Below are 15,326 nucleotides of genomic sequence, written 5' to 3'. Positions count from 1 at the left end.
TCATGTCGGATCCCAGACAGATTATTGGTTGCAACATCAAAAACAACAGTGACTGAAAATTCAACAGAAAGTCTGCTGCCCTGGAAAAGAGCAGTATCAATAGAATCAGCACTGATCCATGGGACTATGGTGGATAACCGATGATCAGCATGGATGAATAAGTCAATTGGTCGCAATAACTGGGAAGATTAGCAAGTAATCCGTTATAGTCTACAGAAGGTCCAAGCACTGTAAAACTGTTCACATTGTTAGCTTAGGCTTAGACCTTAATTCTGGAAAATTTACTTGAAATAAATATTAGACTTGCCAGTTCCTGTTATCCAGTCCAGAGTTACTCAGATCAGGTTTTACTTGAATCAAATAACAATCAATAACCGGATTTCCCTGGTCATACAGTTCTAGACTCGTCAAATCGCTGGCTCTTATCGGCGCCAATTTTCCTTATTGCCTTGTTGATCATCGCGTGACCAGATCATTCATTATCATGCTACTTTGAGTTAGCTCAAATTTTCTTTCAAGTGTTATCGTCACACTGTCGGGAACGGCACCTTCTCACCAATAACCAGGGACTGCAGACTGATCTTCCTCGAAAATCCAGAAGTTATTTTACTTAGATTAAATAGAAAAAAAGCTGAGACAATTACTATTAAATGGTTATTAGCATAACAGAATCAGTAAAATCAAGTTGTTTTTCAAGCACTGAAAACTGAATCTAACAGGCTGCATAACCAGGAACTGACTGTAATGATTTATTGAGTAAATTTTTTCAGAATTATAGGTCATTTAATCTAAGTAAATACACTTCCTTTGTTATAGCATAATGTCTTAATATAGCTTCCTGACTTAACCTTTTAATACCAACTACATTTACAACACTTTCTTCTAACAAAAAGACAAATTCTTTCACCTTCAGCAAAAGAATCATTGATTTCATATGAAATTTTCCAATTGGTTTTAAAGGAAAAACCAGATTTCCTCATTTCCTTGAGTACTCTTATCAAGAATGATTTCCATCTCACCCCTTTCAAGATTTTTGAATTCATTTTATAGCTTTCATCAGACAGATAGTGGCTATGCAAAAAGTTTTATAAGTCTACAACTGATCTGGAAATCTCTTATTACAAGTTGTGGCTGTCAGTGACTGAATGGACAAATTGGTTTTATGTTCACTGTATTGTATGTCATTTTATGTGGAACCATCAAACGTTTTTAGCTGAAATCTCAACAAAAGTTTTCTTCTTGCTGATCCACCATTCAGAAAACGGGCAAAACAAGCAAATAACCTCATACTGATTCTAACAGTTTAATGTTAAATCGCTAATTAATAGATAAAATTGCAGCAGTTTTCAAAGCTAACATGGATTCTTAATACTGATTTAATGTTGACTGTTAATTGGCATGATCTGAAAAATTTGTGTGTCAAAATTAGCAAAATTAATAGCAACACTTGTAAAATTGGTAAGTTGATTGTAGATTTTCTTGCAAATTGGCCTATGTAAATTATTTAATACCAAACAGGTAGAACAATGATAAATTCTTCCTTTAATTTGGTTGGTTATCAGTCTTATAAATTGTTTTGGTTGTGTTTTTGTGAACAACACTGTGTTTGTCTTTCTTTCATACAAAGACTTGAAATATTTTTCAACTACTTTTGGTAGTCAGCTTTGAAGAAATTTGTTCTTTAAACCTTATGTCTTTGACCATAGATCACCAAATTTTGTCTTTTGACAGATATTGGCACTTACTTCTCTGGTGGTGGTGGTGGTGGGACATCAGTAAAGCAAAACAATTTTTGTGAAGGCGTAAACAAAAAGGCTATGCTAAAAAAATGTTACTCTGAATCTTGGATTAAATAATGCCTGTTAAAGTTCATGACTGTGGTGTAGTAGGCAGTCTTCAATAAATCTGATCGTTTCATAGGTTTTAAAATGATTTTTGGATTTTGATAATGCCAAGGTTTTCCTCATGGTATCCTAACAGTCTCAATGTTTTTTTTAATTTCCTGGAATTATAAAGCTCTTTGCCTCAAATTGCATTGAAGAACTGAAAACCTAAATGCAAAACATGAGCTTTCCTTCAAGGCAGTTCAGTACAGTTTAACTTCCTTTTGAATTTTCTTGAAATAGATATGATTGGAACAACTAAAGGAAAACAAGGAGAAGCACCATGTAACATATAACATTTGGGGATGGTGTTTCTGTCAAACCTGGAGCTTCATTAAAATGATCAAGACTGAATAGAAATAGCTGAAAACAATATAGCAAGATCCTTCTTTAAAAAATGCTGCCTCTATTGTGTCAGAATGCTTTTGTTTAACCATAGATATAATATTTAATGAAAAGATAACTGTTTGTACACAAGGCCAGAGTGGTGAACCAGTGTTTTTTAAACAACATGGAATTTGGTCCTAACTGGCCAAACTGATATTTTTGAAAAATTGATTTAAACACTGTTGAATGAGAATATTTAATTTCATGTAAATCAATTGTGACTGCAAAGAGAGAGAACTTCTGAACAGCTGATGCACCATCCTGCATAAAGAGTCAAAGTGTTGAGAAACACATCACAGGTCATCTACCCCTCTCATCTGTCCCAGAGTTTCTCTTGCTCTGTGTCATAGAAATTCCTGACACAGCTCACTTTATATTAAAAAACCTTTGATTGGCTGTCAAGACACTTCTAATTATTGAACTTTTATATTAATGCTGGGATTGGTTGTGTGCTGTAGCAATTATTGAACTTTTGTTTAATAAAATGTCCGAAAGTATTTGATATTTCATGTTTTGTTCATGAGACTTACCTGCCAGATATATATATAGCTGTATTCTCCGAAGTCCGACAGAATTTCAAAACTCGCGGCACACGCAGTGGCCGGGCAGGTGGTTAGTACCCATTCCCGCCGCTGGGAGGCGGGTATCAGGAACCATTCCCATTTTCTATTCAGATTTTCTCTGTCGCCGGACTGTCAACACCTGTTGTCAGTTCCTCCGCCATTTGGATTTCGAAATTTGTTGTCACTTAAGTATTTTGGTTGTTTTTTGGTATTCAACTGGATCTGTGACTTGGCATACGCTCTTTGTGGACCGTTTTTGATTTTGCTTTTGACTTTTCTTATAATTAAGATGTCTTACCTCTAGCTATTGAGTCTGTAGCTTGGGTGAATGTAAGGTGAGGCTATCGAAGACTTTGATAGTTCCTCACTCTTTATGTATGATATGTAAGGGTGTTCAATGCTCTATGATAATCGGTAATGAATGTGTGGGATTGTCTGAGGGTGAGTGGAAGAATATGAAGCCTATATGCTTAAATTGGAGCGTGATAGGCTGAGGAAATCTTCCTCCTAGAGTGCATCCTTAGATGGACAGTCAGGGTTTTCTCCTACTAGTAACCCTGTAGTAAATTTTAGTACTAACCCTGTAGTTTGTTGCTGCAGAAGGTAATTCCCTGGCTCTCGTGTGGAGTCAATGCGTGCTCTTGAAACTAAAGTGAATGCAATTCAAACGCATAGTGTTAGTGCTAGTGCCCCTAGTGTTGTGGAGGGGGCGTCAGATCGGCCCTATAATGCCTCTAGGCCTGGACCTCTGTCGAACTCCCAGGACCAGGGAGGGGGCATGTCGAAAGCCGCATGAGGGTTACGGGGGCTTCCCACCGATCTGGCGTCCCTTCGGCAGGTCCTGATGACGCTACCCAGGCTGCCAGGGATCGTGCTCAGGCACGCATCCTGAAGGATTGCTTCTCGTCCTCCGACACGTCCTCCCCGCCTCGGGGTTGGAGCTCTCGGTTGGACTCTCGCCCTCTTAAGAGAAGCTTAGAGGAGAGGACGCTTCACGTCCTCTTCCTCTAGACGTTTGTACTCTTCCCCGAAAGTTGCGTGGATATTCCTCTGCAGAAGAGAATAAAGTGTTTTTCGAATGATGACGCTACTCGACCCCCCTGTCGCGCTAAGGCAAGGGCTAGAGCTTCTTCCCCTGTGGAAGGAAGTATACGTCTCTCGCCCCTTTCCTTCTCTCAGGTTCAGCCCTTCTCCCGAGAGAGTTGCTTCTCCAACGCGTAAGATTTTGTTGGGTTTGCAACAACAGCTGGATGCTCTCATGAACCTTTCAAGATTCGAATCTGCCTGTTAAGAGGTACAGACTTTCACCTTCGTCTCCTGCTTCATCTTCCTCGTCTGCTAGATGTTTTGGGGCTTCTCGTCTGTCGTCTAGAGAGAGTGTTTAGTGGCTTCCTATTCGTCTTCCCCGAGTTGAGGTGTTGGCCTTTTCTCTTGTCTCGCGCCAGGAGCGCGTCTTGCTCTTCGTGCGCTTCTCACGCTTCACGCGCGCCTCACCTTGACGCTCGGCGCGCGCCATGACCATGACGCCGCGCCATCATCCATGCTGTGACTCTCTTCTAGTACTTGCCACGGAGCCTCTCGCGCGTCACGCCATGACGCTCCGCGCTCGCTTCGCCGTATAGCTTCAAGTCTTGTGTTGACACCGCTCCAGTTGTTCATCATGTCGCACAACTACCCGCTTCAACATCTGATGTCCTTCTTAATTTAGCCAGTACTTGCTTCGGCAGTACATATACTAAAAATTGAACGATACAGAGAAGATTAGCATGGCCCTTGCGCAAGGATGACACGCTAATCGTGAAGCGTTCCACATTTTTATGTTTACTATCGTTACTCTAGTTGACGACTTCTTCGTTCGCGGGAGTTCCGCTTACGTATCGGCGAATCGAACTACTTTCACCACTCACTCAAGACCCGCCAGCTGCGGAAGAACATCCTCTTTCGTCACAGCCTTTGTATGAAGAGAAACTTCTTTCGTCTTCTTCTTCCTCTGATTATCAGACTCTGGCTTTTTTCTTAAGGATCTGTTTCCTGAGACTTTTCAACCTTCGGCTCCTCTCTCTCCACCTTCGCAGTTGTCTTTGTCTTAAGGGGGCGTTTGACGAAAAAATCGAAATCAAATTTTCTGGGATATTTTATATATGGCATCATACATATCCTGACTATCTTCTCAGAAAGTTTTATTTAAAAGTTCACCACAGTTAGGAGTTATAAACAAAACAGTAACCTATCATAGTCAAAATTACATTTTTCATATAATGTAATGATATTGTCAGTATATCGGTGGTAATTTCCTTTTTAGCTATGAAATAATATCTAATGCGATCTATGGCAACCTGTGGACCTAGTACGCATCAGCGAAAGACAGGAATGCCGCAGGGCAGTCAGTGGCAGTCAGTCAGTAGCAGCTCAGAGCTTGACTAAGTAAAACGTCACGCTGCCCAACCTGAGCCGTGTTTTGACACTCGCTTCATTTAGCTTCATTTAGCGAAGTTATATTACTTTGCAGGTCTATTTTTTGGCTTTTCATTATGTCATAAAAACATCAAACTGTGTAACAGCAAGCAAATAAATACACAGAGAAGCAAAAAATATCGTTTTTCTCAAAACTAAAGTTATCGACATTCAAACTGCATCTCCTTCATAACGATTGCACCGATCTCAATGATACAAAAAGTAAACGAAAGCTAAATGTTTGCCTAAAACAAAGGGGCTTCCATGGGAAGCAACACGAGACCCGCACCACGAGAGAGTTTTTTCCCAAGGAATGTCACTTCAAGAGAGGTAGCAAGTGACTCCTTTCATCTCCAGACTCCCTTAGCAACCAGGCTTCATTTTGCACAAGCCTGGAAAGAGTGAGGGGCAGACGTTTGGTCCCTCCTACTGTTAGAGAGAGGTTACTTGATTCCCTTCCTGTCTCCTCCTCCTTTGTTTTTGTTTCCCAACTGCCTTCCTGTCAAACAGAAAATTGTTTGACCTGCTCGAACAGATGTTCAAGAGGAGAGCAGTGGAACAGGTCTTGGACTCGGTGTTCCCCGGGATTTTACTACAGATTGTTTCTAGTCCCAAAACTTTCAGTAGGCTGGAGACCCGTCTTGGACGTCAACAGGTCGAACAACTTGGTCCGGAAGGAAAAGTTCAAGATGGAGACCTCGCAGTCAATACTAGGAGCCCTTCATCCCGGGGATTGGATGGTATCTTTGGATCTCCAAGATACTTATCTTCACGCCCCAATTCATCCACGTTCGATGAAGTATCTCAGGTTGTCTTGGGGGACTAGACGTACCAGTTCAGGGCTCTCTGCTTTGGACTCTGCACAACGGCCATACCACGTTGAAAACACCGCTTCTCGTCCGATCAGCGAAGTTAAGCAACGTTGGGTCTGGTCAGTACTTGGATGGTTGACCGCCTGGGAACACCAGATGCTGTTGGCGTCACATTTTGCTCCGAGGGTGTTTACACGTCTCATGAAAAACGTTGCGATGCAGTTGCACCTGTCGCGTCAGGATCTCACTCTACTTGGACGACTGGTTGATTCGAGCGTCGTCGGCGAAGGTATCTGGAGGACCTTCAGTTGACTCTGCAACTCGTGAAGTCCCTGGGACTTCTGGTCTGTGGAGAAGTCGCAGCTGATCCCCTCACTGTCCATTGTGTCTGGGAATTCAGATGTATTCAGCGGCTTTTATAGCGTCTCCGTCGCAAGAACGGCAAACTTCTATGTACGAAAAAGTCTCGGCCTTCTTGGAAAAGGAAACATGCTAGGTGAAGGAAGGAATGTGTCTGCTGGGGACCATTTCCTCGCTGGAGAAGTTTGTTTTCTGGGGAGTCTGCATCTCAGGCCTCTTCAGTTCTTTTTGTTGGAGAACTGGCAAAGCAAGGAAGACTTGAAAGAGGAATTGAGAATTCTTCCTTATATAAAGAGGATCTGTGGTGGTGGCTCGATCCAACGAAATTGCAGATAGGGATCTCCCTCAAGCTTCTGAACCCCAACCTAGTGTTGTTTTTCCGATGGGTCGTCAACAGGTTGCGGGGCAACACTAGAGGGAGAGGAAGTGTTAGGAACCCGGAGAGAGGAACAGGTGTCCTGGCACATCAACTTCAAAGATTTGGCGGCTATCTTTTAGCTCTCCAATTCTTCGAGGTCCAAGTTTGCAATCGTGTAGTTCTAGCAAACTCGGACAATACTACTTGTTCCCTGTTCAGCCTTGCAAGAGAGATTATTCTTTGAGCCTATGCTCGCAACATTTCGATTCTCACAAGTTTTGTTGCAGGGGTCGAAAATGTTCGAGCAGACCTGCTCTGTTGGCGCCATCAACTCCTGCCGAGGAATGGACCCTTCATCAGGAGGTTTGCCAAGATTTTTGGAAATTTTGGGGTCGCCATCTTGTGGATATTTTCACGACCTCAAGAACAGCGAGGCTCCTCTATAAAGCTCATCTGTACTCGACCCTGGGGCAGTTGCGATAGTTGCTCTTCCTGGGATTGGACGGGAATAGATGTTTACGCCTTTTTCCCCGTTCTAAATTCTGGGAGAAGTCATACGCAAGTTCGCGGCCTCACAAGGGACGAGGATGACTCTCATCCCCACGTTTTGGCCTTCGAACCACTGGTTCTCGGAGTTTCTCTTCTGGTTGGTAGACGTTCCGAGGACCCTTCCTATGAGAGCAGACCTGCTCATACAAACCCACTTCACGAGATATCTTTGAATCTCCCCGCTCTGAACCTGACTGCTTTCAGACTATCGAAACTTGGTCAGAGCGAAGGGGTTTTTCTGGCCAGGTGGCACGGGCCATCGCTAGAGCCAGAAGTTCTTCATCTAAAGGATATATCTAGCGAAGTGAGCAACCTTCAAAGGTTGGTGTAGAAAGAAGGGCTTTTCCTCTTCCTCTATCACTGTGAGCCAGGTTGCGGATTTTCTCCTTTACTTAAGAGAAAAACTCGATATAGCAGTTCCGACTATCAAGTGTTATCGGAGCATGCTTTCGATTGTATTCAGACACAGAGGATTAGATTTGTCTGACAATAAGGACCTCCACGATCTTACGAGCTCTTTCAAGACGTCCAAGGTTCCTCAGCTAATTCCCCCTGCTTGGAACTTGGACGTAGTGCTCAAGTTTTTGATGTTTAGTCCTTTTGAGCCTCTCCACTCTGCATCTCTTAAGGATGTTACTCAAAACGGCATTCCTCACGGCTCTGGCGAAGAGAGTGAGCGAAGTTCGAGGCAATTAACGTCATGTGGGCTTCAAGGAACACAATGCTGTCTATTCTTTAAGCCCTAAGTTCTTGGCTAAGAATGATAGGTCTTCTAACCCTTGGCCTAGACACTTTGAAATTAAAGGTTTAGCAGACCTTATTGGACAGGAACCTGAGGGAGTTCTATGTCCAGTTAGAGCTCTCAAGTACTACCTTAAAAGAACACAGGACACTCGTGGTCCCTTGGATATTTTATGGTGTTCTGTGAGGCAACCAGTTAAACCTATGTCGAAGAATGCACTGGCATTCTTCATTAGGGATGTCATTAAGGACGCACACTCTAGTTGTGACGACTCAACTTCAAGTTGTTGAGAGTTAACGCTCACGAGGTGAGGGCAGTTGCTACCTCCATGGCGTTCAAGAAAAATATGGTACTCAGTGACATTCTTAGTGCCACATTTTGGCGAAGTCAATTCGGTGTTTGCCTCACACTCTTGGCAAGATGTTTAGGTAGCATACGAAAATTGCTTTTCGCTGGGACCATACATTGCTGCTTCAGCAACCTTGGGGACAGGGGGTAACTCTGATCCTATCCCCTTTTTAATTGTGTTTTTATGGTTGTTGGGTCGACTACTGGAGGCAGTCTTCCCAATCCTTTGCAAACTAACGCTTTAGGTGTTGGTTAGGTGGTTAGTAATGCTCTTTTGTCCTCTTTGTATGGTCTATGATCTAGTCACATTGTGGTCACTACCTCGCTGGGGTCTCTAGTAAAGCAGAAGCAGACTAGAGTGACAGTAACCACTCAGTCAGCTACGCTATCAGATAAGGAACCAAAATAATTTTACCAATAATTGGTTTTTCCTAATTCTTGGCTGTCTCTACCCCCTCCAAAGGTGGTATTCAGCTATATATATATCTGGCAGGTAAGTCTCATGAACAAAATGATATTTTAATGATAAAATAAAGTTTGTTCATACTTACCTGGCAGATATATATATATTCATATTGCCCTCCCTCCTCCCCTCAGGAGACAGTGGCGTTAGAAAATCTGAATAGAAAATGGAATGGTTCCTGATACCGCCTCCCAGCGGGGGAATGGGTACTAACCACCTGACCGGCCACTGCGTGTGCCGCGAAATTTGAAATTCTGTCGGACCTTCGGAGAATACAGCTATATATATATATCTGCCAGGTAAGTATGAACAAACTTTATTTTATCATTAAAATATCATTTTTGTCAAAGTGATCTCAAAAGACACATGAGAACTCATACAGGAGAGAAACCATATACTTGTTCTATATGTCAAAGAAGTTTTTCTTGTCAAAGTGATCTCAAAAGACACATGAGAACTCATACAGGAGAGAAATCATATACTACTTTATATGTTAAAGAAGTTTTGTTGATTGAAGTCATCCCACAAAATACATAAGAATCCATACAGGAGAGAAACCATATACATGCTTTATATGTCAAAGAAGTTTTCTCAAAACACACATGAGAATTCATGCAGGAGAGACACCACATACTTGCTCTATATGTCAAAGAAGTTCTTATCATCAAAGTAATCTCAAAACACATTGGAAATCATTGTAGAGAGAGGACATTCTCCAGTCGTAATGTCAAAAAAGTTGGACAATTTTAAGTAAATTGAGATTACTCATTAAAATTCATAATACTTAGAGGGCAGTTAAATGTATTGAATGCCAAACAGGTTTTTCGTATTCCTCTGCTCTCAAAAACAATATGAGAACCATTATTAGAAAGAAACTATTGACGTCTCATTGCTGCCAAAGAGATATTTTGAGTCAAGGTGTCTCAAAAGGTGTGTGAAAACTTACTAGAAAGAGGTCATATGCGTAAAACCGACTTAGTGGAAGTAAAAAGATTGATTTTTTCATTAAACGTCAATGAAAAATGGGAATTTGATTTTATTACATTTTGATATGCTCTTGGTTTTAGTATCCTACAAAGAATGTGATACAGCATTATTAAATCCTAAACGTTTTTATTAGCTCAACTACATACAGTGGACTGACTGTATTACTGTATTCTGTTTTAGGCTAACCAGTCAATAGTGTCAAGCCAGGACATGCTTTGTAAATGAATAGAGTACTGTATTACTGTATTCTGTTGTAAACTAACCAATCAGAAGTGTTGAGCCAGGACTTGCTTTGTAAATGACTAAAGTACTGTAATACAGGTTGACCATCAGTAATCCTGCATCATTGGGACCTGGAGGGTGCCGGATTAGCCAGTTTGCCATTAGCCATCTATTAGGTTAGAATACACCTGGTAGTAGCTAAGCACCTCATCTTAGAATTAAAATATCCCATAAATAAATCGGTACAAGTTGGTTAATAAAGAAAAGACAATTATCAAATACAGGTAGTGCTCGAGTTCACGATAATTCGACTTTACGATATTTCGAGTTTCCGATGGGGTTAGCGATTAATACTCATGATGCAAAATATTTAGGAAATATTTTTAGTTTTCAGCGAGGCGCAGGCACCAGGTACAATCAGGCAGCGAGAGAGACCAACTTACAATAGAAAAACTTCTTTTCCTCCATCTCTTTATTCCATCTGCTAGTTAAAAAGTAAAAGAGAATGATAAAAGTATTGTTAGTAACGTTATACTCTTGCGTAAATGCGTACAGCCATAAACAACCAAACGGAAACTGTTGTTTTGCTAATAATCGTATCAGATAACAACTGTTTTGCTTGTATTTCAGCCATCGTACGGTAATACACAGTTACTGTAGTTACGTTACAAATGACGTTAAGTATTGTACAATAGGACTGATATATTTTTTACACTATTCCCTCATTCGCTTTGGAGAAAAGATTGGCAGGGAAATATACTGCTACAGTAACTTTAAGCTGTAAGTTGTAGCTGAAGCGGAGAAAACAGTGTTCAAGCTGCTAATGACTATAAATTATCGTGCATCGGCAACGTGGATGAAACGCGACCGTAAATAAAACTGGAGAGAATGTATTTTAATCAAAACTACTGGGCATGAAAGAATACAAATTACTACTGTTTTCACGCTGATAAAAGATAAATACGTAAAGCTCGTATTATGATGAAATCAAGAGAAAATAGCGAACGGAATCTTGATTTGTTTTACACAAACATGCCCCCAAAATGGCCAGCTGCGATTCCCGCGAACGTCATATATTAACGAAAAAACTGGCTAAATTAATTTCACAACGAGATGTATTTAAGTTATATTTCGACTTAATAGCACTTCGTATAACGAAAAATATCCTTGTCCCAAATATATGAAATATCCATATTCATTTACGCTAACTAGAAGCAAGAAAAGCGCTTTGAACTTAAATGGGGCGAAATAAACGCCGTGATATTGACTCTCAAAACAAAACATTGATCACAGTTTATAATACAAAGGCAATATGAGAATATACGCAATTGGAAACAGTGTAGTAAAGCATAACTTTTTAAAAGATCCATGAAAAAGATGCACATACGTTATTGTTCATGTTTGTATAATACTGTTAATATGTGAATAGAATTCAGTATAATGTAGGCTAGGCTACCAGTTTGTTGATGCAGCACACTGCGCCACCAAATCAAAGCGGCCGGCGAGTGAGTTATCGCAGAGACCAGGGAAATTTGAAAATTAGTGCGGAAACATGAGAAATTACTCTTGCTGAAATTTGTGCCGGACTACTGATTGCCGGATTAGTGATGGTCAACCTGTACTGTAATCTGATTGAAGCTAACCAGTCAGAAGTGTTGAGCCAGGACTTGCTTTGTAAATAAATGAAGTACTGTAATACTGTATTCTAATTGAAGGTAACCAGTCAGAAGTGTTGAGCCAGGACTTGCGTTGTAAATGACCAAAGTACTGTGTTATTCTGTTTTGAGCCAACCACTGTAAGACTTCTCAGTTGGTAATTTGAAACAGCCTTGTTTCATTTGTTAACCTGAACTCCTGATTTGTGTGAGGAGGCGAAGTTACGTTGGTCTCTCTTGTGGTTTTTCTTCCTCAGTCAAGTTTCGGAAGGCAGACAGACAGGTTCTCGTGATGCAGTCGAGAACAAGCGGCAGCAGTTTTTGAAGTATCACCTAGTTGTTGGTGACGGTCCTGATACGGCGGGTGTGGGTCACCTGTTGATCATCGAGGAGAACGTCAACCCAGCTCCCGAGGTCGAGGTGGTGACTAAACCAAGGTTGCCAGTTTTGAAGAAATATCTTTCCGGGGCAGCAAAGCGGCTGTCGCATCGACTCTGCTGTGGTCGTTGGCGATGTCTGTTTGGTGCGTGATGGTCGTCCTCTAGGATTGTGGATTGTGGCTCTGAATAATTACTCTGTTTATGATGATATGGTTATTTCATTCAGTTATTATATGGTGGTTTCTTTTCTCTTTATGCATGATTTATGATGGTTCATTACCTGATCATTTATTAGTGAGGAGCAAGAGTATGGCTCTTATTATTGTTGTAATTTGTGATGAGCAAGTGTATGGCTCATGTTAATTATTGTTATTGATAATGAACAAGTGTATGGTTGATGAATTACTAAGCGGTATATTTATTGCTGCTGTTTAACGTGTTTGTTTTAGGTTATTATTTTATTCTACTATCTGTTGATTGTTTAGTTAAACTTAAAGTTATTAGAATTTGTAATTTGTAATTTTGATAGTGACCCTTTATGATGTCTCTGCTTCCCAAAGCCCTAGGCTCATTGTAATTACTGCAAATAACTTAGGCTAATAAATTAGGTTTAAGCTACTCGAGTATTTTCTTTTGCTCCCTCCGCCTTGGGTTGTTGCAGTCCATCAGTCCTTTCCAGTCCCGTTTTATGTATGGATTATGAACCTGGTAGTCACATAGAAAAGTGACCATGACAAAGGTACTGCGGTATTTCTGTCGTTTAATTTTGTGACAGCTTTGTGTTTTTGTTTTGCCGGCACAGGGTGATGTTTGCCGCCCGCTCTTTTGCAGAGTGAGTTGAGGTTGGCCCCTGCAGCAGATTAACAAACATCTCATCAGCAACAGGTGATGGCTACCTGTCGGCTGCTGCGGGTCGGGAGGAGATCGTCCTGCAGGTTGAGTTTGATGTCCTTCAGTATGGAGTTGTTACTTGGAGTTGCTGATGTTCGCTACTTTTATGATAGTCTGCGGTTCAAGGATGAAGGATGGTTAAACCATAACTGTCGCAGGAGGATTCATCCTTGGGACAACTGAGTGTTGCAAATGTGTATGAAGGCTATAGTTTTATTTTATTACTGATTAATTGTTTATTGCTGCTGGTCTGTGGTTGATTCCATGTTTATTGTTGATGTTGAGCAAGTGCGTGGCTCAGGTGTTTATTTATGCCATTATTGCTGATGTTGATGAGCAAGTGTATGGCTCAGGAGTATATGTCATTATTGCTGATGTTGATGAGCAAGTGTATGGCTCAGGAGTTTATGTCATTATTGCTGATGTTGATGAGCAAGTGTATGGCTCAGGAGTTTATGTCATTATTGCTGATGTTGATGAGCAAGTGTATGGCTCAGGAGTATATGTCATTATTGCTGATGTTGATGAGCAAATGTATGGCTCAGGAGTTTATGTCATTATTGCTGATGTTGATGAGCAAGTGTATGGCTCAGGAGTTTGTGTCATTATTGCTGATGTTGATGAGCAAGTGTATGGCTCAGGAGTATATGTCATTATTGCTGATGTTGATGAGCAAGTGTATGGCTCAGGTGTTTGTATATGTCATTATTGTTGAGGTTGATGAGCAAGTGTATGGGTCTGGTGTTGGGCAGGTTTATGGCCCTGATAATGTAATAGTGTCAAGCTTTATTATTTCATTTATATTGCCAACTGCTTCTGCCATAGGCATTTTTATTATGCTTTTGGGTGGAACCTTAACTCAGTTGTAAATATGTAAATGGACTTAGAGATAATTGATAAATAGTTTTAAGGTTATTTTGAATGTTTTGCTTTTGAACTCCCTGGTCTCTCCAGTTCCAGTCCTCATTTATTTAAGAACCTGATGAACCAGGAAGTGGCTCATGACACCAGTCAAAAGTGTTGAGTGAGGACTTGCTTTGTAAAAGACTAAAGTACTGTAATACTGTATTCTGTTTAAAGGTAACCAGTCAGAAGTATGGAGCCAGGACTTACTTTGTAAATGACTAAAGTACAATTATATTCTGTTTTAATCTAACCAGTGAGAGGTGTTGACTTAGGACTTACTTTGTAAATGACTAAAACACTGCATTAGTGTATTCTGTTTTAAGCTAACCATTTGGAAGTGTTGAGACAGTACTTGCTTTTTAAATGATTAAAGTACTGTACAGGTATTCCTGTATTCTGTTTAAATCTAACCAGTCGGAAGTGTTGAGACAGTACTTGCTCTGTAAATGAATAAATCACTATATTCCTGTATTCTTTTTAAATTTAATCAGAAGTGTTGAACCAGACTTGCAGTGTAAATGACTAAACTACTCGGTGCCGGATTAAGACCCCTTGGGGCTCTTAGGCTGAGGGTGCAGAAGTGACCCTGTGAAGTGAGCGAAGCGAGCCAAATCTGCCTGATGTTTTCGAAATAAGACTAATTCTAGGAGCATTTTGAAATTATGTGTAAAGCAATGTCGAGGAAATGGGAGCAATGCACAATGATTAAGATTAGATTAATTATGCTTATTTTGAGAGTATACAGTACTTTGCAGATTAACCTAGCCTTATATAATGCATTTAACCAAACGTTGCACATTAATGATTAACCAGAAACTCATGATTCAGGTTATCGGTTTGATGTTTAATGAAAACAATAAGGCAAAATCATATTTTAAATCTTCACACTAATGACAATCAGGTAAAACTATAAAACAAACTCAAAATGACATACCACTTTCCTAGCTTTTGCACAAGCAAATTTATCAATAATATTTTGAAAATCATTTTTTTCAAATGATTGTTCTCCTTCACAAACACTTCATGTCAGTGTCTCCCTCACCAACACTTGATGTCAGTGTCTCCTTCACAAACACTTCATGTCAGTGTAAGATATATACAAACAGCAATAGCAACATTTGGATAAGACTGTGAGGTCACTGCAAGAATTTATGAAGCAGTGCAGTATTTAGAACATTGTCATGATGAGAGTTGTCTATTTGTTCCAACACAATATACAAACCCTCGGTCCTTTACATTAGGAATACTTTCAGGCGTAGGCTGGAAATGGCCGTTAAACTCTTGAGCAAGGTGTTTAGGCAGTAACTACCGCCAGGTAGGTGGGGATACCTGCCTGCCCGGATGTAAACATTCCAGTTTGCTTTCG

The 15,326-nt window shown here is 40.6% G+C and overlaps 2 non-coding genes across 2 annotated transcripts; both read left to right on the top strand.

Annotated features, from left to right (window-relative positions):
• The first annotated feature begins 4,544 nt into the window (after positions 1-4,544).
• Positions 4,545-4,650, top strand: LOC136838275 (U6 spliceosomal RNA). The gene has a single exon (XR_010852920.1). It is a non-coding gene; the product is annotated as a U6 spliceosomal RNA (small nuclear RNA).
• Positions 4,651-6,148: 1,498 nt separating this feature from the next.
• On the top strand, positions 6,149-6,267 carry LOC136838274 (5S ribosomal RNA). Its single transcript, XR_010852919.1, has one exon. It is a non-coding gene; the product is annotated as a 5S ribosomal RNA (ribosomal RNA).
• Positions 6,268-15,326: the final 9,059 nt, after the last annotated feature.

This window comes from Macrobrachium rosenbergii, unplaced genomic scaffold, assembly GCF_040412425.1.
Source record: "Macrobrachium rosenbergii isolate ZJJX-2024 unplaced genomic scaffold, ASM4041242v1 282, whole genome shotgun sequence".
Classification (NCBI taxonomy): Eukaryota; Metazoa; Arthropoda; class Malacostraca; order Decapoda; family Palaemonidae; genus Macrobrachium; species Macrobrachium rosenbergii.
The sequence above is the reverse complement of the archived record's forward strand: the minus strand, read 5'-3'. Positions and strand labels throughout refer to the sequence as shown.